Source organism: Mustela nivalis (genome assembly GCF_964662115.1).
Source record: "Mustela nivalis genome assembly, chromosome: 7".
Classification (NCBI taxonomy): Eukaryota; Metazoa; Chordata; class Mammalia; order Carnivora; family Mustelidae; genus Mustela; species Mustela nivalis.
The window spans coordinates 16,121,447-16,144,775 of NC_139026.1; the positions used below are offsets into that span (position 1 = coordinate 16,121,447).

The window sequence follows — 23,329 nt, forward strand, 5'->3', positions numbered from 1 at the left end:
GGCATCTGTTTATTTTGTTCACTGATATATTCCCAGAGCATGAAACAGCATGGTGTTTAGTAAGTGCTCAATAAATATTTATGAATAAGTGAATGACTGTTGTTATTTGGGACACAGTAGTAGGTTCACCATAACTTCTTACTGCATGAATGTACAAATGAACATTCCAGAGTTTCCCAGGAAGGGCACTGATAATGGGGGGGGTGCTTAGGTGAAAGAAACAGGGACATGTATCCACAAACATTTGCTGCATTGGCTATATGTTCTTGGAATCATGGTTTCTTATTTTATTTTATTTTATCTTATTTTAATCTTTGTTTAAAATAGGTGTTTTATATGGTTTGTGTGACCACTTTCAAGCAGTCTGCACTTTTAAGTTTCTAAACCTCAGTGATCATCAGAATTACCAACAGAGATTCTTATTCAATTGGTCTTATTTAATTGAGAATTCAAGTAAATTAGACCAAAGATTTAACCCTTAGTGTCCTTATATGAAAAATGCGATTACAATACCATCCACATAGGGTGTAAAGGATAAAATAAAAATATTGTCTGTGGATTGTCTCACACATAGTATTAGGTACCCTTCACTTCTATTCATTTTTTCTAAAGTTTAGATGTTAAGTTCTTACAAGCAAGTCATATTCCTTGCTCTCTAAACATTTAGGTTTGATTTCATCTTCCGTCCAGATCTCTACTTTGTGTATATATTTTGTAAATATATACTCAGCATCTTCACTTGGATGTCTCATAGAGACAGCAAACTCAACATATTTAAAGCAACTCAAACTTGTCCCCTTGAGACCTCCCCCTCCAGACTCCCCATCCTCAGGAATGGGATGAACTCACGCTAGAAACCTGGGAGTCATTTTGGGACAATTTTCTTTCTTTCTTTATTTTTTTAATGATTTTATTTATTTGAGAGATAGAGTGTGTGTGTATGAGAGAGAGAGAGAGAGAGAGAGAGCGAGCATGCATGAGAAAGGGGAGGGTCCGAGGGAGAAGCAGACTCCCTGTCAAACAGCCTGATGCAGGACTCGATCCTGGGACTCCAGGATCATGACCTAAGCGGAAGGCAGTCTCTTAACCAACTGAGCCACCCAGGCACCCTTTTGGGCACTTTTCATTCCCCCACCTTTCACATGCAGGCAATGATTAGGCACTTATAGATCTAATTCTGATTGATGACCTTGATCCACCATCTTCTACTCTCCCATACCTGCGGACTGATTGTCACACACCCTCTGCTGCTCCCTTCTTCCTCAGTTCCCACACTGCCGCCAGAAACGTCATTTGCAAACACGAATTGGATCCAGCGCAGATGGAGTCTCTCCAACTCCTTAGTGGCTTCCTTTTGTCTTTTGGATTAGGTCCAAAATTTTCACCATGGCCCTCAAGCCACGTAGCCACAGCTCCTTCAACACTAGCCGCCTCATTCTAGCCACAGGTGGAGTCCCTTCCTATCCAAGAGCCTTCAAACCTGCGGTTTCCACAGCAACAAGTGCACTCCCCACCCCTTTCCTTTTGTTGTCAGACCTACTCTTCCTTATTCTTCAAGGGTCCGATTAAATGTCACTTCCTCAAAGAGATCTTTTTTACCCCTAGAGAGAACAGACAAGTCCCATTGTTACACACTCTAGCTCCCAGGTTTTCTTCTAGCAATCATCGCAGCAGTGATTAATGCAGATCTTCAATTCTAAGCCACTTGCTTCACAATTTAACTTGCCAGCTGTCAGGCAGAAGAGGAAGTAGTGATGTGAGCATTGTTGCCGGCACACATTAGGATCTAATTTTTCAGAAAGGGGTGTCTTTTGACCCAATTCTACCCTGAGCTATTTCCAGAGTTGAAATTTAGTTTGGATTTGGATTCCAACTTAGAGCTTAAAATATCTAAAAAATACTCACTATATTGTGGTACACAGAATGACAGCACCCTGTAAGACGAAGGCTTCCCACCTAATGAAATTTAGGACAGCTGAAACCACCCACTCAGAATCAGTGAGGGAAAAAAAATGGTGGTAGATTTTCAAAACTGGGAGAGGGCGGTTTCTCTGATTAAAACTTAGTGCAGAAGTCTCCAAAGACGGCACACTTCCGGGGAGGTACACTTACCTGGTTGGAGTTTTACTACAGGCAAACTTCTAAGAACAGCTATTTACCTGCAAGTGATAATATGGTTCAGAACAGTGAGAACAAACCCCACTTCAAAATACAGTCAGAGCCCTGTTTTTCCGTATTCTTTGCAATTATCCTTTCATTCCTAACGGTGTTTAGATTGTGAAGAACAGCCGCTTTCGCCATTGTAAAAGGCATTACTGCAGATGGTCAAGACAGGTCCATGAACACACTTCACCCAGAAGGTTAAGGTCAAAACTCAAGCTGATTGCAAAGCACAAAAACAAAAAGGAAAAATAAAAAACTGGATAAATGTACGCTCTGGTGCCCCTTAGCATCTGAAAAGCTGGTACTAAGTCACTGTTGGACAGTGGGAGCTCTGCTCTGAGGAAAAGAGGGCCACTAGCTGTGTCATTTTTAAAATGACAGCCTTTGGGAATAAGTGCCTGAGGACAGTCCCTGGAGTATCCCGCCCGCACAGGCCATTACCTGAGTCATACCTAAGGGGCTCAATAGTTAGGTAAGAGGTCTGGGATGGGGGAGGGAGGTGGTTACGGTGCAAACTTTGGTCACTTTCACCTGGACTGTGGCGAGCTTGGAAAAGTATTGGCATCCCAGTCATCTCCTCTGCGCCCATGCACTTGGCCTCTACACCTCGCTGCCCATGCAGGTGGCGTCTACACCTCGCTGCCCTGGGATGGTGCTGGGAGCGGCCCGCAATCCCATCCGCTACTGGTGCACCCCCTCGTCTCTCCGTCCTCGGCGAGGCACCGCGCCTTCAGCGAGGCTCTGCGTAAAGGCCAGCACAGAGTTACAGCCGCCTTGGTTTTCATTCCAGTCTGCGAGAAGGAAACACGAACGCAGCCACCAGGAGGCCCCTGGTCTGAGCACAGAAATCATGAGTCATAGATTTGGGGGTTCGGACCTAGGAGCAGCTGCGATGTGGATGGGCGTGGGTCTGCGGGGATGACAGGGCGCTGCCGAAAGGCCACAGTCCTTCTCTCCGGGGTACGGTTCCCTAAAGACTCCCCCGTCCTGTCCTCCAACCCGCTCCCCCGGGCGGTGGCTTTCAGGGTGCGGCCGGGGGTCGGGGAGGGGCGGTGCTCGCGCTCCCGGTCGCCGCCCCCGCGGCCACATCACCAGGCGCTCGCTTCCCCTCGGGCGGCGGCGGGGCTGCGCGTGCGCGGGGCGGCCGCGCGGGGGCGGGGAGCGAGCGGGCCGCGGGCGCCGGCTCCCGGGCTGTCAGCGCGGGGCCGCGAGGGCGCGAGGAGGCGCGCCAGCAGGAAGGAGCCGCGGCCGGGGGCAGCCGCCGCGCCGCCGCGGGGGCACTAGGTGAACGCTCCTTCCACCCCCCCGCCCCGGGAGCCGAGGTCGCGTCTGAGGAGGCGGGGTCCCCTCTGCTCACACCGGCCGGCGCGGCCGCGCTCCGGGGCAGGTGATAATGGAGGGGAAGTCTGGGCTGTGGCCGCGGCGCGGGGTTCGGGCGCATCCCAGGTACTGGAGGGAGGTGGGGTGGGCCCGGGCTGGGACCCTGCGGCCGGGGCGCGGGAGGGCCCGGGCTGTGCGGGGCGGCTGCGCGCCCCTCGGGAGCCGCCGGGCCCCCTCCCCCGGGGTCCCCGCGCCTGCCCCACCTCGGCTGGCCCTGGGCGCGGACGGTGGAGCCGGGCAGCTGCGGGTGGGCGGGTGGCCCGGGACGCTGGGCCCGGCAGCGGGGGGGGTGGCTGCGGGACCGGTGGAAGGTGAGCTCGGATGGAGACGCCGCCCCGCGGACTCGGGCACACCCCAGCTCCACCGCTTCGGGGCTCGGCAGTTGCTCCGTCTCACCGCCTGCTCTCGTTCTTTTATGTAAGTGAAATGTATCTCAGTTAAAAAAAAAAAAAACAAAAAACAAAGAAAAAAAAAACAAACATTCATCTGCATTAGGCGATTACGTTTTTGTACACAATTATGTATATTACCTTTACGGATCTGTTACACATATATGTCATCTTTCTGTAAATGAACACTTGGTTTTTTTTTTTTTTTTTAACTGAGATACACTGCCCATACCATAAAATTCATCTTTTTAAAGTGTGGCTTTTACTCTAGTCACAAAGTTTTGCAACTATCACCACTATCCTGAACATTTTCATCACCTCAGAGTGAAACCCCGTACCCATTAGCAGTCATTTCTCATTTCTCCTTTACCCCACCCTCTGGCAGTTGCTAATCTACTTTTTTTCTCTATGGATGTGCCTAGTTTGGAAATTTCATATAAAAGGAATCCTACAATATGTGGCTTTTGGTGTCTGGCTTCTTTGACGTAGCAAAATGTTTCCAACGTCCGTTCATGTTGTAGGGTGTATCAGAACTTTATTCTTTTTTTTATGGCTGGATAATATTCCATTGCATCAGTGTACCATAATATCACATACTGTTTGTCCATTCATGGACATTCAGGATGTTTACACGTTTTGGCTCTTGTGAATAACACCGCTGCCGTAAACATTTGTGTGCAGGTTTTTATGTGAGCATATGCTTTCATTTCTCTTGGGTGTCTGCGTGTTTAACTTTTTGTGAAACTGCCAAACTTTTGTATAGTAGAAGGCATCCTTTTACATTCCGGCCAAACGCTGTATGAAGGTTCCAGTTTCTCCTGGTATTCACCGACACTTGTGATGATCTGTTGGCTAGTTCTTGTTACAGCCATTCTAGTGGGTGTGAAGTGATACTGATTTGCATTTACCTCGGAGCTAATCGTATTGAGGGTCTTCTCACATGCTTACTTGCTCTTCATATAGCTTCTTTGGAGAAATGTCTATTCAAATCCTTTGTACATATTTTGATGTGATTATCTGTTTTCTTTCTTATTTTCATGTTGGGTATTTTTTTTAAATTGTTGTATTATGTTATTTATGGAAAAAAATTTAGGTCTGAGGGCTAATACTGACAAAAAAAAAAAAAAAAAAGCCAACCAACCTGATAGCAGGCAACATAATGCTTCTACTTGGGGAAAATGGAGTAAGGGCCATTGATGTTTTCCAGAATACCTTACCTGTCAATTCTTGATCATCTTTCCTCCTGTTTCCCTTTCTATTCTCTTGAGAAAAGCCACAAAAGGTATGCTATGACCAGATTCAAGAGAGACCACACACAGCTGGTGTTTTCATATATTCATTGCTTGGTTTGAAAACAGTCCCAGTTATCACTTGAATTACAAAGAATTTATTTTGATGGCTGGCTAAACAAAATACTAAAGAATGGCAAACACCAATTATTCAGTTAAAATTTCATTTGCTTAACTTCTCAGGCAAAGTGGAAGATCTTGTTTTCCTAAGTTTTTGTCGTCTTTTACACAGTTAGACCCATCTGGTGGTGGCAAATAAATATTTTTGGTGGCACTGAAGTTAAGAGCCACTTACAGCTAAATGAACGCAGCTAGGCTGCTTTTGTGGTTAATTTCTGAGTACACACAAATTCGTTGTTAGCCTTCACTCTTTTATAGCAAAAACCACTGAAAAAGACATGGCACCTGCCTCTCAGGAGTTCAAGCTCATTTTCCTATTGTTTTAATGTAACTGTTCAAAAAAATTTTACTTCCAAATTTCAGAAGTGTTATAGAAAATAAAACTAAAGATTGCCAAGTGGAATTATGGATAAGCAACTGATTAAAAGTATGAAGGTCAGTCCAATCCTGCTTCTCAACTACTAAATTATAAAACAATGGAAATGTTATTTAACCCTTTTATGCCTCACTGACTTTCTTAGTAGAATGAATAATTTCAGTATGTAACCTGAGTGTATGTTTTTCTTTTAGCTAATGGAATGATTATTAGAATATTGGAGATAACTTGTTCACCCTAATAGGGATTGTTACTAACTCACCCAATGGATATAAAAGTCTCCCAGAGCTACAGATGTTTTCCAAGCTGGCCTTCTTCACACCCTGGAGTTTTTATGACTTACTGAGGACTGAATGTCGAGGGCAGTGTAAAATGGGAACAATTTTGGGAACAGGATCCCTGGGAAATGCTGGTCAGAGCAGACCTGCCTCCTTCATCGCGAGCATCTAGGCACCTCACATCTTTTCTCTGAGATTACTATAATTACATTTCTATAGCTTAAGAATAATGTATGTGTGTATGTGTGTTTTAAAATATATATGAAAATAAAACATATATCTCCAGTAGGGATCAAGGGCTAGGACTGTCCATCAGTTATTCTATTGTAATGTGAATGGATTTAATCAGATTGCTTTCCCCCTGATCAGCTACACTGAGGAAATGGGAATTTTGACCTGAGTAAAGATAGGAGAGGTAAGTAGTAGCGATCATATTACATTTCGGAGGTTTGACAAAATTTGTAGTATTTCTAAAAGTGGGTGTTGAAAATGGAGATCTTTGGATAGCATAAAGGCTCTGGAAGAAGAGAAAAGAAAAACAAGAATGAGAATTTGGAAGGAAAGGTTGTGAGATATTAAAATAGATTCAACCTATGTAGACGTTTTTTGCCCAAGGGAAATTCTAAATAGGAATAGGTAGAGGAACCTTCTTTATTTCACTCCTCTTCCCCTTTCCCCCACCTTGCTTCTCCATGGTACTCTTCTCCTAGGACCCAGAAGTCAGACTGCAATGAATACTGTTCATGTGTAAGCTTTTCAGTATGTTAATTATACTCCCCCTGTCTCCACATTCTGGTCAAGTTGAGATCAGGGTCAAGAAACCAGATGAAGATTAAAATGCTGTTAAAATACAGTTTCATTGTTACTTCTGGTAAAGCTGAATTGGAGAATTTAGTTTAGATCTGTGCTTAATCTTTTCCTTCTTAATTTACCTACCCAGAGGAAACTGTAGCACTTAAAAAGCTGTGGGTCAGGTCTCCCCTGCAGGGAGGGAAAGTTCTTGATCAGGAAGTTGCCCTCCTAGGAGCTGGAATGGAAAGGAAAACTTGCCTTGAAGGCATCCAAGTGGGAGAGAGCCAGTGAGAGTTCGGGGGAGGGGCCTGTCTGGAATATTGACCTTTATCTCAGTCTTAGCGCTTAGGTCAGTCACTTTCTCCAGGAATTGCTGATGGGGTAAAGAGAAAGAAAAGCACCCCTTTAATCCCGTGTTCTTCTACTGAGGGGAGTGAAAGTCCTGTTGTCTTTGTAGAGAGGGAAATACGGAGGTCCTCTTATCAGTTAACTGTGTTGTGTGTGTTTTGTGGTCTAGCCTAGGAATTTAATACTTTACAAAATAGGAACTGAGAATTTATTTTCCTTGGAAGTAGCTAAACCTCTGAACAGTTTTTAAGTGGCTGATCTTTTCATTGTGTGGTTAAATACATAGATTATTAAGTCTATATCCTAACTTTTTTATTCCTCGAATATTTACGGACTGTCGAATATGTAATAGGCACTAGTCTAGGCCCTTGGGGTTCGGCAGTGAAGAGGAATGAGTCCTTACTTTCATGGAGTTTGCAGCCTGCAAAGACAACTAGTGCAGAACAGTTACAGTAAAGTATAATAAGTGTTAGAAAGTTTGGGGTACTTTGGGACCACAGAGAAGGGAGACCTTATCTAGGAGGGTTGGGGAAGTGATGGTTAAGAGCTAAGGTCACAGGGACACCTGTGGCTCAGTCCGTTAAGCTTCTGCCTTTGCCTCAGGTCTGGTTCCCAGAGTTCTGGGATCAAGTCCTGGATCAGGCTTCTTGCTCAGCGGGGAGCCTGATTCTCCCTCCACCTGCTGCTCCCCCTGCTTGTGCTCCCTCCCGCTCTCTGACAAATAAATAAAATCTTAAACAAAACAAAACAAAACAAAACAACCTAAGGTCACAAAGTAGAATAGGATGTAGCCACGTAAAAGCAAGAGTTTTCAGGAAAAAAGAACGTAATGCAAAAGTCAATAAGAAAGAGGGTGGTAGACTAAAATATTTTTCAAACTGCAGACAGCTAGGCACTCACGAGTAGATTGTCAGTTCAGTGGAGTGGGTTGTGACCTGCATTTTATTTTATTTTTATTTTTATTTTTTAAAGATTTTATTTATTTATTTGACAGACAGAGATCACAAGTAGGCAGAGAGAGAGAGGAAGAAGCAGGCTCCCTGCCGAGCAGAGAGCCTGATGCGGGGCTCGATCCCAGGACCCCGAGATCATGACCTGAGCTGAAGGCAGAGGCTTAACCCACTGAGCCACCCAGGCACCCCGTGACCTGCATTTTAAAAAAAGAAATCACATAGAAGCATGTGTCACACATAGTTACTAGATTGTGATAGGTAAACTTTGAAAATCTGCAACAAGGCAAACAGAGAAAAAGCCCTGTGTGATGACAGCCAGAGGTCTTGGGTGGGTGGGGATGATAATAAAGCAGGATTTAGTTAGGCTTATTAAAGAATTGGCATTTATCTTAGAGGAAGTGAGAAGCCACTGAAAGTTTCAAGAAGGGCCTAAATAGATGACTATTTTCTGAAGATCCCTTTGAGTGCCCAGGCTTTTCTCTATTTGAATATAAAATACAAATTCTTTGGCTCCATGTTGCAGGTATCCCAAAGTTAGTTCTAATCTATTTTTTCTAAAGAATCCTTCCACTATTTTTGGTACTGGAACCTCCCATTTCATAAAGATTTATAGTCTGCCTAAGTGCCTTTGCACTGATGGAAAGGTCTGTAAGAGTAGATCTTGCTTATGTTTTACTCATGTTGAACCGCTGGTATTTAGCTTAATGCTTGGTACCCAGTAGGGACTAAGCAAATCTTTGTTGATAGAGTCTAAAGAGTCTTAATTTTAAAACTGTTACATAGTAGTAGAAGTGACCTTGGCATTTCTATTAACACTTGCTTTTGGAAAAAGGAAAAAGTTTCATTGGAAATTCTTCTTTTCTTCGTTGGAATCATGTTAGTGATAGAACCATACTGATTTACTTAAAAGGTAATTTAACAAAAAGCACTCTTATATTAAAACAGGAGCAGAGAGATGAAAAAGAACAACAGACTCTCTGATCTGGGAGTTTTTCTTCCCAGGGAGTGCAGAGCAGTGACAGATTATTGACGAGAGGTTGTTTGTATTTTGTTTGGATCGGCATTTTTCTGAGCACTCACCAAAAGACAGTTTTATAAAGATGGCTAGGAGGAAAGAGAATAAATTAGATTAAAATGTATCAATCTTATGAGCTTAATGGAGAGGCAGTAGAAAATAAATTTTGGTCTTAAAAGAAGTAAAAATAGAACATCCATATACCCCAAAGAACCAACAAATAAGAATCTTAATGATGTCAGTTTGTTGCCAGAGAATGATTGTACTGTCACAGTACTGTGACTTCACAGAATTAGATTGTGAAACCCAACTGTGAAGGAAAAATTCTTTTAAGTGTATGTTTTCGATAAGTGGCAAGAGAAGTTATGAAAAATTCATGAAAGGTAGAGAGATTTCAAGTTCTGATTCAGATTTCTCTTTAATATACTTTTGAGATGTGGAAACTTGGCTAATTAGTTTTGTAAATTAGATTTTATGTAGCTTAAACATGAGTTCTGGAATCTAATTTTGCTAATATGGAATGGCTTTTTAAAGATACTTACTGCATTTTATATTTTTATGTTCTACAGAGTCCTATTTTAAACAGTGCATCGTAGAACCTCAATTGAAACTGCCAACTTGTATAAATTTATGCTAAGGAAATAATTCTAAATATGGGAAATTATTATGCACAAAGATGTTCATTTTCATTACAGTGTAATTTAGCTAAGAAAATGTTCCACTATAGGGAAATGATTCATTAAAATGTGGCAATGCCCTTGAAGTTTAACCATTAAAAGTGCTATTTCAGAGCAATGGTCTCTTATTTATTACTTCTTAAATTAAAAAATAAAAAGTGCTCAATGTGAGGAGAAATTCAAATAATACAAACATATGCAAGATTTAAAAAGGGAAAAGGGTATTTCAAGTCCGTCCTTACAATACACCCCACCCCCAACATAGGCCAACCTAGTTCTTTAGAAGTAAATACTCTGAGCACTTTGGTATCTGTCCTTCCAGACTTTTCTCTAACCCAGTAGTTTTTGAGTTTTGCTCCCAGGAGGGGTCTCCTGGTTCTTCTGAAGTTGGGTAGCTGAAGACCAAGTGGATGGGAACCAGGTTGCGAAACCCTATACCGCTTCGTTTGTTCAATTTTATATGTAGGGATTTCATATAGGGTTTAATTTAAACAAATAATTGCTCTGCATTAAAACGAAGTGTTTGAAGGGGGTGGGATTATGGACATTGGGGAGGGTATGTGCTTTGGTGAGTGCTGTGAAGTGTGTAAACCTGGTGATTCACACACCTGTACCCCGGGGGATAAAAATATATGTTTATAAAAAATAAAAAATTAATTAAAAATTTTAAAAACAAAACAAAACAAAACAGAACTATGGGCCTAATTTAGAAAATGAAGTCCTAAGTCCCCTAGGGGATTCCAGATCAGGAATTCCAGATCTTACCCAGTCTACCATTTTGCTGCACGGGGACGGGAATGTTCCATACAGACCTGTTTACTTATTTCTCCAGTACTCTTCTCACTGCTAACTGGTCACCTTGTCCTCCCCCCCCCCCCCACTCCTGCCTTTTTCTCGCCCATCTCTCTAAATCTTAGTTGTCCTTTAAGGTTCTGCTCACCATTTGTTTTGCTCATTCCTTCTTTCAACATACTTTTAGTGAACACCCACATTTTGAGTAATACTGACTGGGAAATATGTAGAATTTTGTATCAAAACCTCATAAACTAGTAAAGGATGACCTTCATGTAGATAAAGGCAATAATGTTTTTAGCAAAGTAAGGGCGTTGAGGGGTGGGCAGCTACTAAAAAAAGAAGTGGTCTCTTCCTTCTGCAGCTTTACGAGTCACTTATAAAAAAAGGCACTTTATGATACAGCTACATCTCTGGGTGTTCAGTAAATACTTGCTCATTTATTAGTTGAGTAAAGAAAATGCAGAGTTCACCTGTGAATTCAGAATGAACTTTAAGAAGGAGTGATTTTCATTCTTGAGCAATCAGCTGTGTCAAATAACTTGAATCCAGTTTGCTGGATTAAGATCTCTTTTTAAAATGGTAGATGAAAATGAAAAAAATCCATCAGAGATGATATGTAAACCTAACAATGGTATTACAGCTACTTCCTATTCCAGCTTTCATTTTTTTTTTCTTTTAAAACACTGGTTTCCTAAAGACCTGTCTTGTCTTGGGATATATAAGTACTGTGTAGTGTATGTGTACATAGTGGTCAGTATATATACACAACACTTTATAGCTTGCTGGCAGTTTAATTAATTAAATTAAAAGTAGGATGGGCTAGAGGCACCTGGATTACACAGTCAGTTAAGTGTCCAGCTCTTGGTTTCAGTTCAGGTCATAATCTCAGGGTTGTGAGACCAAAACCTGCTTTGGGCTCTGTGCTGAACAGAAGTCTGCAGAAAAGTTTCTCTCTCCCTCTTCCCATCCCCGCCTTGCTGGCTGTCTCTCTCTCAAATAAATAAATAAATCTTTAAAAAAAAAAAAAGGCTGTGATAAATTATATAAAAGGTAAATATTAAACCTCAATTGATTTTTTTAAAGACAATTGGAACAGAACAGTGGACCTGCAGATTACAAGCCGGGGGTTCAATACAGCGATGTATAATATTTTTGTGATCATATGGCATTGTATATATTCCTTAATAAGGGGCAAAAGGGATGGAAAATTAGGTTTTGAATGTTTTATAAAAGTATAGAAAGAATTATGACTAATGATGCTGATAATTAACATTTTTGAGGGCTTAATACACTGATCTACGTACTTTACGTGTATTAAGTCACTTAATCTTCAGAAAAACCCAATGAGGGAGGTTTTTTTTTCATGAGGAAACTGAGGTGTAGAGGCATAGTCCCACAGCTAATGAAAGTCAGAATTTAAGCCAAAGCAGTTTGACTTTGGAGCCCAAACTCTTAACTACTGTCATTATCATTAGTGTGTTGATATTTCTTGAACATTGGATTTTTTTTTTTTTGAACATTGGATTTTTTGAAAGAAAATCATCTTTCTCAGTTGAAGTGTGGAGATCTGCTGTATAAGTCACTTGGAATTTCCCCCTAAAATCACTCAATGCAAGTCCTGTTGTTGATTAATTCATTTAATGAAAGGGTAGCAAATAGCTCAGGAAGCTTTGTACAGTTTCAAATACAACATAAAGCATTTGCCAGTGATTCCACATCGCATACTTGCCTGAAATCTGTATACTCAGGTATGGGAGTTTGTGCATAGATTTTATAATCTGAATTTAAAATCATCTTACTCTTGAATCATTAAGTTCTCTAACTGAAACTAATACTGCACTGTATTAGTGTAATTGCACTCACTGAAACTTAAATAAAAACTAGGAAAGAAAATTAAATCATAATACTCTTTAGGACATAAGCTACCCCTTTCTCAATCCTATATAGGCAGTCCAAGCATGCGTTTCAGCATTAGCAAAGAAGCACCAAAAGAGAGAAAAACATTGATGTTCTGTAATTTTTAAAGAAAAAATGAGGTAGCTTTTCTGGGAAAAATCATACCTTTTTGTGACTCTTAATGTGTTTGGAGTTACTATCATTTTGAAATATATATGGTGGATTGTGGGGGAGACACACCATAGACTCGGTGGTAATCTGGCCTTGCTTTGGAGTGTCATGGGACAGATGCAGTAACTTACTCACAATTATCTAACAAATATAAATGAAATGGCTATAAAAAATGAAAAATGAATACAGAATGTCAGTTATCTGGCAGTGTTTAGGATATGTTCATTAAATGAAGGCCTTTTAGTTGTGATGTTCATACTGGGAAATGAGTGGAGAGAGAGAGGTAGCAAAGAAAGTGGCAATTTTGGAGCTCCTAGGATTTTTAGAAGGAGGAAATTGCAATAACCATCAAAAGTAACTTTGTAGAATATTATTGATAAGGTAATTTGGGGAATGTTTTATGAAATGCAAGAAACGGGATATAAAATAATACGTACAATATGAGCCTATTTTGTTTTATACATATATAGAGAAAAAGTATTGTAAAAAAAGAGCTATATATACTAATATGTCATCAGGGATTATCTCTGAATAATGGGTTTCCAGAATAAACAATTTTTATGTATCCTTGTTTTTTTTTTCTTTTTTTTTACTAAAGACCTATTGCTTCTGTGAGAAAAAGCAAAGTAATTAAAAAAAAAACACAACCTCTGTGCTAGTGGATATCAGAAGCACAATTTCAAATGAGTTGGGAAAGAAGGAATGGTAGTCAGGACATCTTTGAGCAAAGACCATTACGACAACGCAGTTGGTTTTTAGGTGGCTTTGAGGGTAGTTAGCTTGAACTTGGAAGTTGAACTTCGAGCTTTTCCCCTCCCATTTTTTAAAAAAACTGATATTTGAAAAAAAGGTGCACAGCCCTGGCCAAAGGGTAGAGGAGAGACTTGATTGCAGGGAGTAAAGATACTGAGGCCATTGTTTCAGTTCGCTGCCAAGATAATTGAGTAACATAACACTCTGTACTTGCCATGTACCTAATCTGCGTAGTCCCTTGAACTGACTCGGTGCACTTGAACTCCACAGCACTCTGGGAGGACTCTTAAGGGAAAGTGCAGTTTGGGAAGGTAGAAGATCAGCTTCATCTCCCTGGGTGGTGCCCTTGTGAGGGTGTCCTACCTAGGGACGGTGATGTTAGGCTCCCACCTGAGGAACACCGCAGGGAAGGTGCTGACCTATTTCCTAATTCTGGAAGGTAATGTAATTTAGTGGGGTCGGTGCGTGAGTGTTCCGCTTTACGTCTGAGATAGGGGAGAGTATGGGGAGGTAGACAGATAGATGTGCTCTGAGTAGTACATAGTTGAAATGAGATATGGGACACTCCAGGTCTTAAAATGTAGAAGGAAAATGCCAACTTTACATGGGGAAAACCACATTTTCCTTTCACTTTTCTTAAAAACAAGTTTTCTTTTTCTTTTAAATGTTGGCATGTTAGCTTCCTTTCTTCCTTTCTCTGTTCTTAAAAATAGGATTTTCTTTCTCTTTTAAACTTTGGCACTTTGGCATCCCTTCTGCACCTTAAAATTCTGGAAGCTTGCATTTTCAGTTTTCAGTTTAACTATACAGAGAGCTAAGTGTATATTTTATGTTGGTCCAGAAGTAGGTTTGCATTTTTAGAATTGAATTCTCTCTAAGAATATAAGCATGTGTTATAGGGAAAAGTATGAAAGTATACTTTTATATGAATTCTGAATAATAATTTTTACTCATTTGAAATGCTGATGAACTTAAAACTTTCTTTCTCAATTTAAGTGTTTCAGATTCAGAAGAGCCAGAGAAAACTGGATCGGAAATATATTTATGTTTTATTCTTATGTACACTGTTTTACACAGAAACGTTGAATCAGTTTGTAAAAAACAACACCTACAAGAAATGTTGGTTTAAAAAAAAAAGAATTACAAAACTGGGACCAGAGAAAATAAAACTAGGAGTTTAACATTAAGATGAATAAACTGATCATAGATTTGAATTTCTGATGTACCTGTAAGTTTCCTCACTGCTGAAGTAAAAAAGAAAAAAAAAAGTGGCTCAATATTTATTAAAGAAAAGTAAACATACCAGTTTTCAGTAGCAAGGCTATCTGCGAATTGTGTTTTAGTTTTATTCATTAGCTTGTTTTGGCGTAGCCTTCTAAATAAAGTCTCATACAACTTTATACATGAATGACTGATGAGAAGGGGATGTTCTCAGCAGTAGTTCTCAGGAAATTAATGAATGTCAATTGCTTTATCATTTAAAGGAGAGAGTCATTAAGAGAGGCAGTTTTTTAATAAGATACATGTAAGAAATGTTTAACAGAGTAAGAGAAATATACTTCATTTTATTATTGAAAAGCAGTTTCTCAACTTCAAAACAGGGTTCTCTGAACTCCTCACTATCCAACTATTCCTCAAGTTTTTTCAAATCATAGCTCTAGCGGATATTTCTGGTAATAGTTGGCTTCCTGTGTTATAAAAAGAATTTGTAAATGCCGTGAATTTAATCAGAATGTCTAGTTAAATGATTGAATCCCCCTCCCATTTTTTAGTTGGTGGGTTTGATAGGGACTAGATACAATCTAACCGATGGCACTTGGTAGGATAAATTGTACTTTGTTTATGCAGTACCCTTAGTTCTTTGGACACACACGTATTTATTCTGTCAACATTTTCTCAGTAAGTAGAAACGGTTTAACTGTGGACTGTGTTTTAGTTGATTCTGTAGCTTGTTTTGGCATATCTTTCTTAAGCATTCTTCCAAATAATAATTAAATTAACTAACTAGTGACATTGAGGTTGTGATTCTGAAAACAAAGTCAGTTGCTCTGAGTCTGGTTTTCTTTGAAAAACTATTTGAGATGTGTGGTGGATTTATTATACAGAAGATTTATTATACCCATTGATTATTTCTCTGGGTGTAAAACAAATTCTTTACAACTGTTTGGTTGTCTTCTAGGCATATAGAAAGAATTAATAAATTTTATGGCATTACTCTTTTCTCTCAGTGGACAGTCTTGGAAGTGAGTGAGTGTTTTATGCATTTAGCTAGTTTTGGGATATCAGTAGCTGAATCATGTCCAAGGCTGCTCAAGCTTTTGTGTTTGTTAGGGAATTATCAGGACCACCAATTTTACGGCAATTCAGTGCTACTAAAATGGCAGTTAATTGTCCTTTTGCTTCTCCCAGTTTTTCCTAACTTGCCAAGAAAGTTTGGTATCACTCCCTCCTACCTAAATGAAACTTCTGTGAGTGCTTACATTCAGTTTAAATCAAAGAACTCAAGATTTTTAAAAGAAGCTAGTTAAGTATTTTAGCCAAAAAAGGAGGGGAGGAAGCAGGAGATACTTTCATGGTACTTTAGAGGTGAGCCTTTTAACCAGGCAGGGCAGTATTTGTGAAGTAGTGTGTCTTAAATTTCAGTTTATAAGTATAAAAATATTTATTTATTTATTTATTTTAGAGAGAGTGAAAGACTGTGTGTGCATGGGTGTGGGGGGAAGGGCAGAGGGAGAAGGAGAGAGAATCCTAAGCCTATGTGGTTCCCAGCACAGAGCCGGACATGGGGCTTGATCCCAGGACCCTGAGATCATGACCTGAGCCAAAAGCAAGAGTTGGGTGCTTAGCCAACTGAAACACCAGACACCTCTCAGTTTCTAAGCACTTTTATTTATTTTTATTTTTTTTAAGATTTTTATTTATTTATTTGACACACAGAGAGTGAGAGATCACAGTAGGCAGAGAGGCAAGCAGAGAGAGAGAGAGGAAGCAGGCTCCTTGCTGAGCAGAGAACCGGATACGGGGCTCGATCCCAAGACTCTGAGATCATGACCTGAGCTGAAGGCAGAGGCTTTAACCCACTGAGCCACCCAGGTGGCCCTTCTAAGCACTTTTAAAGGAGCTGAACAATGATAAAAATTTTTAAGATACATAAATTACTATAACTCAGCTGTTGTTTGGACCAGTTTGAGATCTACACTTAATAAAGTCTGTGGGATAGTTATTGAATGGGTTCACCTGCATTCCTTAGAATTGTTACCATGGGCAGTTCCTATTCCTTGTTTAGCTGAAGGACATGAGCAGAAGACATTTGTATACTTTTTTTCTAGCTATCTGTTCTTAACTGGATACAATGAATTATATACCTCTGCCAAGCAGCAATAGTGCATTTGGAATTCTTGAGATTTCTTTTGCATCACCATACCGATTTCTGTTGAGGGCCAGGTGGTCTATTAAAATACCACAGGAAATGCAACCTGTCCTTTAGACAGGGCTAAAGGACATTCCTTTAGAATGGGCTTTAGACAACCAAATGGATACCTTTCATTTAAAAAAATATTTATCTTTTTTAAACTTCTAAGTGATAGGAAAATTGCTAACTATACTTTTGACATTTAATTTGACTACTCTTTCCTCTCTGTACCCTTAGTCTTACATTAATTTGGGTAGATTTCTTTGTGGTTGGATACTTTTGTCATTGCCTTTTGAATGAGATGGAAGTTCCTGGGTTTTAGGAACATTTGGGTAGAAAGTAGAGAAGTGGAAAAGTTGAATAAAGGAAATTGTATTGAATAAAGGAAGCAGAGAAGAGAGAATAATTTACCTGACTTAGGTAATCTAGTAGAAGGTACTGAGTCTATGTGAAATTTTAGGAACCCCAAATAAGCAATGTAGGAAATAATCCATTTCAGTGAATGAAAATGATGAAATCAAAGGGCTAAAAATGGGAAATGATTTTAGTAATAGATGTAGGGCTAGCTTGAATGGAGAAGGGAGTTTTTCAGTATGAACTCAGTAGTTGAGCTGTCAAGGTCTCTGATCTCCATAAGTGGAATTAGAGTGTCCTCTGGGTTCTGATGAGCACCGAAGGGAGGCAGGTTTGGCATGAGGTCACAACAGAGTGACAGAGAGTGGTGTCGAGGTGAACATGGGACAGCCAGAGGGATATGTTTAGGAGCTGTGGGGGATATGTGCTGATTTGATGGTAAATTCTTTGGGAAAAGGGAATTGTAGATAAGAAATGGAGAAGCTGAGGTTCAGGTAATGCAACTGATACTTAAAAGGCTATTTATTAAACATCATTTTTGCTTAAATGGAAGGAGTTAATCATTGATAGAGGTTGGTGAACATTTAAGTTTACACAGATTTAGAGCTTAAAGTGAAAATAGTTAAAGAAAAAAAAAAGAAAATAGTTAAAGAAAACTGAAGAGCCATAAAGTCAACCTGCTATTTGGGTCCTGCACAAAGCAACTTAAATAATTTGACATAATCCTTCTTTATGAACCGATTCTACAATTAGACAGTTAAGTACTTAATTGAGTATTACTCAAAAGAATGAACAAATTTTTAAAAGATTTTATTCATTTATTTGAGAGGGAGAGTGAGAGAGAGAATGAGAGGGGAGGAGGTCAGAGCAGACTCCCCATGGAGTTGGGAGCCCGATGTGGGACTCGATCCCAGGACTCTGGGATCATGACCTGAGCCGAACCCTGAACAAGTATTTTTTGTGAAACAAGGAAACAGTTTATCAGCTGAGCTCTGGTTTTGTTTGCCATAACCTTCTCGAAAGCTAATTTAACTGACCACCTAATACATCCTGTTTGGTTACTACCCGCTTTTGAATAACAAAACACAGAAGAGATATACTCAAAGAGAAAATGAAAGAAGCAGAGTGTGCACAATTTATACAAATATATACAGTTTATGTAAATATTTGTACAAATAGAAAATACCCACCTGATGGACAGGTTTTGAGATTTTTGATTAAATGTTATAATACCAGTAACAGGAACTCAAAACATTTTTGTTGTGGGAAGATAACAAAGTATTAAGCTCTCATTTAATGCCTTTCTTAGTAAGGAGGCATGACAGGTCTGCCTCACAGCTCTGCCAGATTTTTTGAGTGTATCATTTAACCTTTGCAATGCAACAGGATGCTTCCTCCAGCACAAGGAGCAGATTTTCTCTGAGATAATGGTTTAGTAAATCAACATACATATAATACTCTGGATTTTCCCAATTTTTAAAAACAAGCAATTTGAACATTAATGTTTTTCATTTTTGTAACTGAAGTTTAGTTCATAAGGGGTGTCTGGTGTTTCTATTCTTTTAAATCAATTGGTCCCTGATGTGTCTCTGTAGACCAGGGCTGTCCCATGACAAAACTGTGATGGGGATCATGGAGTGAGTTCTTTATAAATCTCAGTGTATTCAGTGGAAGGGCTGTCTTTTAGTCTGAGATTTTGCCCCTTCTGCATTCTTTTATTTTATTTTTTTTTCTTTTATATTTTTTAAGTTTTAATTTATTCATTCATTTTAAGTAATTTCTTCCTCAAATGTGGTGCTCGAACTCACAACCTCAAGATCAAGAGTCGCATGCTCTTCCAACCCAGCCAGCCAGGCACCCTTTCTCCTTCTACATTCTTGGTGTTAAAATGTACACTTATTTTTAGAAAAAGATCATTTAAAATATTCTAGATTTTGGGGGCGCCTGGGTGGCTCAGTGGGTTAAGCCTCTGCCTTCAGCTTGGGTCATGATCCCGGGGTCCTGGGATCGAGCCCTGCATCAGGCTCTCTGCTCAGTGAGGAGCCTGCCTCCTCCTCTCTCTCTGCCTGCCTCTCTGCCTACTTGTGATCTCTCTTTGTCAAATAAATGAATAAAATCTTTTAAAAAAATTTTAGATTTTGTGTATATATTTAATTTTTTTCCGGTTTTATTGATATATAATTGACATACATCACTGTGTGAGTTTCAGGTTTACAGCATTAAGGTTTGACTTATGAATATTGTGAAATGATTACCACAGTAAGTTTAGTTAACATCTAACATGCCGTATAGGTAGACTAAAAAGAAATGAGGGAGGAAAAAACCCTTTGTTCTCTTTGTGGGGGAAACTGTTAAGATTTACTTTCTCAGCAAATTCTATATATCCTACAGCAGTGGTAATAATAGTCATCGTGTTGCAGATTATGTCACTAGTACTTGTGTATCTTAGAACAGGAAGTCTGTACTCTTTGCTGTCTTTCCTCAAATTCCCCCAGCTGCTGCCCACCCCGCTCCCATCTCTGGTAACCACGAGTCTGATCTTTTTGTGTGTGAGTTGGGTTTTTTTTTTTCCTTTCTTGTCTTTTCTTTCTTTCTTTCTCTCTCTCTCTTTCTCTTTCAAGATTGTACATATAAATTAGATCATACAGTATGTCTGTTTCCCTTTTTGATTTATTTCACTTCATTTCATAATGCCCTCAGGGCCCATCCGTATTGTCGCAAATGTCAGGATTTCCTTGATGATGTTGTTGTCATTTTTAATGGCTGAATAATCTATTACGTGTTTATGTACTACATACATCACAGCTTCTTTGTCCACTTGCCTGTCAATGGACACTTAGGTGGTTTCCATATTTTGGCTCTTGTAAATAATGGTGCTCTGGACACAGGAGTGCAGATATCTTTTCAAGTTAGTGTCTTTGTTTCCTTTGGATATGTTCCCAGAAGTGGAATGGCTAGGTCGTATAGTAGTTCTGTTTTTTCATGTTTTGAGGTTCCTCCATGTTGTTTTCCATAATGGCTGTACCAATTTACGGCCCTGCCAGCAGTGCATAACTCCCTTTTTGTCACATTCTAGTCAGCAGTTGCTTTCTTTTCTTCTTGATGATGGCCGTTCTAATCATGAGGTGGGAATGATTCTTTTTCAAGATTTTTATTTATTTATTTGAGAGAGAGCAGGAGCATGTGCAGGGGAAGCAGGGGGAGGGGCAGGGGGAGAGAGAATCTCCAGCGGACTCCTTGCTGAGCACCAAGCCCCACAGCCCCACACGGTGCTCATTCACACTATGCTTAGATCATGACTGACCCGAAACCAAGAGTTGGCTCTAAACCAACTGATCCACCCAAGGTGCCCCTTGGGAAAGATTGTTTTGAACTTGGTAAAATTCGAGGGGAAGTTTGGTTAATAAGATCTAAATGTTTGCAAACCACTGTTTTAAAACTCTAACCGTAGCTGGAACCCGTTAAGTGCTCAGTATATCTGAGATTCACCTAAACTGAAGTAGGCAGGCATCTGTAGGCCAGAGTCCTTTTCTAAATATATATACTATTAGGATGCTGTTGTTAGATCATGCTGTGGTAATCATTCCGAATTCTTGGCGGCTTTGAACTATAAGCCTTTCTTTCTTTCTCACGTTACATGTTGCCTGTGAGTTACCGTGGATTGGCTGCCGTAGCTGGGACTCTGCGCATGTCTTTGTCCCAGGATCCAGTCTGAAGAAGCAGCACTAACCTAGGATGTGCCAGTCTCATGACCGAGGGAAAGGAGACAGAGCTGAACCTCTTTCTGCTTGTAGGTGTTGCCACTGCTCTCATTCCATTGGCCAATGCAAGTCACGTGGCTAAATCTGATGTCAGTGGAGATGAGGAAGTGTAACCCTCTCATGTGCCTTCAAGTAAGGTGGCGACAGTGGAGATAAATCTCTTACTGGAGGGTGGCAATAATGGGAGTAAGATAAAATCTACAGTATCACGCATACTGAAACGCTCATGTAGTGTATATATGAATAAAGGAGCATAATTAACAGGTATTCAGTCAAGCTGAAAAAATGGCAGCCAATACCTTTGAAGCCCCTGTCTGCTTTTATACCATTAGCCAAATATAACCATTCTCTTCAAATTTGTGTCTGTCATGACTTTCATGTATTCCAGTCTATGAATATCCCACAATTTAGGTTTTGGGCCTTGAGTTAATTCCATTTTTTTTGCCAGTATGAAAATGCTGCTGAGGACATTTTTGTGTGTGTCTTCTGGTATACCATGCAAGAGTCTCTTCAGGGCATTAACTTAGGGTGGAATTGCTCGCATGTGGGACATATGCATCTTTAATTTTAGTAGAGAATGCCCATTGTTTTCCAAAACAGTATAATAACGTTTACTGTCCCACTAGTAGTGCTTAATGTATTGCCAGTGCTCATGTCCTTGTTCACATTTCAAAGTCTGACAACATCTTTTTGGTAAAGGGAATATAAATCAGATTTTTTTTTAAGATTTTATTTATTTATTTGAGAGAGAGAGAGCATGAGCTGGGGAGAAGGTCAGAGGGAGAAGCAGACTCCCTGTGGAGCTGGGGGCCCTATGCCGGACTTGATCCCAGTACTCCAGGATCATGACCTGAGCCAAAGGCAGTTGCTTAACCAACTGAGCCACCCAGGTGCCCTATAAATCACATTCTTTTTTTTTTTTTTAATGTACGGGGAGGTGCTCCTCCAGCTTTCATGTGTACACAAATCACTTGGGGATGTATTAACATGGCAGGTTTTGATTCATAGATTGGAGTAGGGCTTGGAACTGAGATCCTGCATTTCTAACAGGCTCCTGGGTGATGCCAGTGCTGCTGGACCACAAACTGTACTCTGAGCAACAAGGATCTAAGGCACTAAAATAAAGTTGCCCCTGTTTTGGCTGTGCATAGCACCTAAAGAGTCTTTGGAACACAGCTGCTAAGTAATAGTATTTGATAACAGCCACTCAGTCGAGGATTTTTGAATCATGCTTCATATTTGCAACTTCTGTTTTGTGCAAATATTGGCCATTAATGAGTAGAGTAGCAGATTCTTTGCTTTTAGAGATTTGCTTCTTTGTAACTGACATGCAGAAGTTCTAAAGATGCTGTTTCTTGGGACGCCTGGGTGGCTCAGTTGGTTAAGCAGCTGTCTTCGGCTCAGGTCATGATCCCAGCGTCCTGGGATCAAGTCCCACACCAGGCTCCTTGCTCGGCGGGGAGCCTGCTTCTCCCTCTGCCTCTGCCTGCCATTTTGCCTGTGCTTGCTCTCTCCCCTCTCTCTCTCTGATAAATAAATAAAATCTAAAAAAAAAAAAAAAAGATGCGGTTTCTTCTCAACTAGGTTAGATTAATATAACCTACTAAGTAGCTGAGGAGTGACCCACAAGTATCTCCACTGACATTCTTTTTTTTTTTTTTTAAGATTTTATTTATTTGTCAGAGAGAGAGGGAGAGAGAGCGAGCACAGGCAGACAGAATGGCAGGCAGAGACAGAGGGAGAAGCAGGCTCCCTGCCGAGCAAGGAGCTGGATGTGGGACTGATCCCAGGATACTGGGATCATGACCTGAGCCAAAGGCAGCTGCCCAACCAACTGAGCCACCCAGGCGTCCCTCCACTGACATTCTTTAAGTACCTTAAAGCTAGGGAAGACTTTGCCAAATTCCGTTTAATTATTTTTAAAATTATTGCCTGTTTTTAGTCATACATGGGTAAATCGTATAGAGCAATGATTTTTATTTGGTGGTATATATGTACATTACTCATCTTACATCCATCACAAAGTATTTTGATTATAACCCATTATTCAGTAAGTTCCCAAGTGCTTTCTTTAAAAGAAAGTTTAAGGAGTCTTTAAGGGAGGTAATGGAACTTGTCAGTAAGCAAGCATTAGGCTGATGATCACTCAGTAACTGGATGAAGTGAAGGATAAAGTAAAATTAAACACATTTCTCAGTGCAAAATAGTGATATGTAGTCTAGGGCATGCACCTGTAACAAGATAATCCCTACTAATTCCAAATTGCATTATTAAAAAAAAAAAAAGCTGTTAGGCTAGAAACACCACTCAGACTAGCTTTCTCACTGTAGAGTTATTGGTCCAAATAATTGGGAACAACAGGGCCGGAATGAGCTTTACATAAATGAAATAGAGGTTCTAATTGTTA

At 40.1% G+C, this 23,329-nt stretch overlaps 1 protein-coding gene across 15 annotated transcripts in view; it reads left to right on the forward strand.

The window, feature by feature from the left end:
• Positions 1-3,309: 3,309 nt before the first annotated feature.
• Positions 3,310-23,329, forward strand: part of SLC41A2 (solute carrier family 41 member 2) — a 178,814-nt gene continuing 158,794 nt past the window's right edge. For 2 of the 15 annotated variants that reach the window (XM_082739089.1, XM_082739081.1), the window contains exon 1: positions 3,310-3,550. The gene's annotated coding sequence lies outside the window, so the exon portion shown is untranslated. Of the gene's footprint in view, positions 3,610-13,617; positions 13,835-20,391; positions 20,952-20,975; positions 21,055-23,329 lie in introns of those variants that run through there. The other 13 variants (XR_014313863.1, XM_082739080.1, XM_082739078.1 and 10 more) reach the window with 12 other exon arrangements.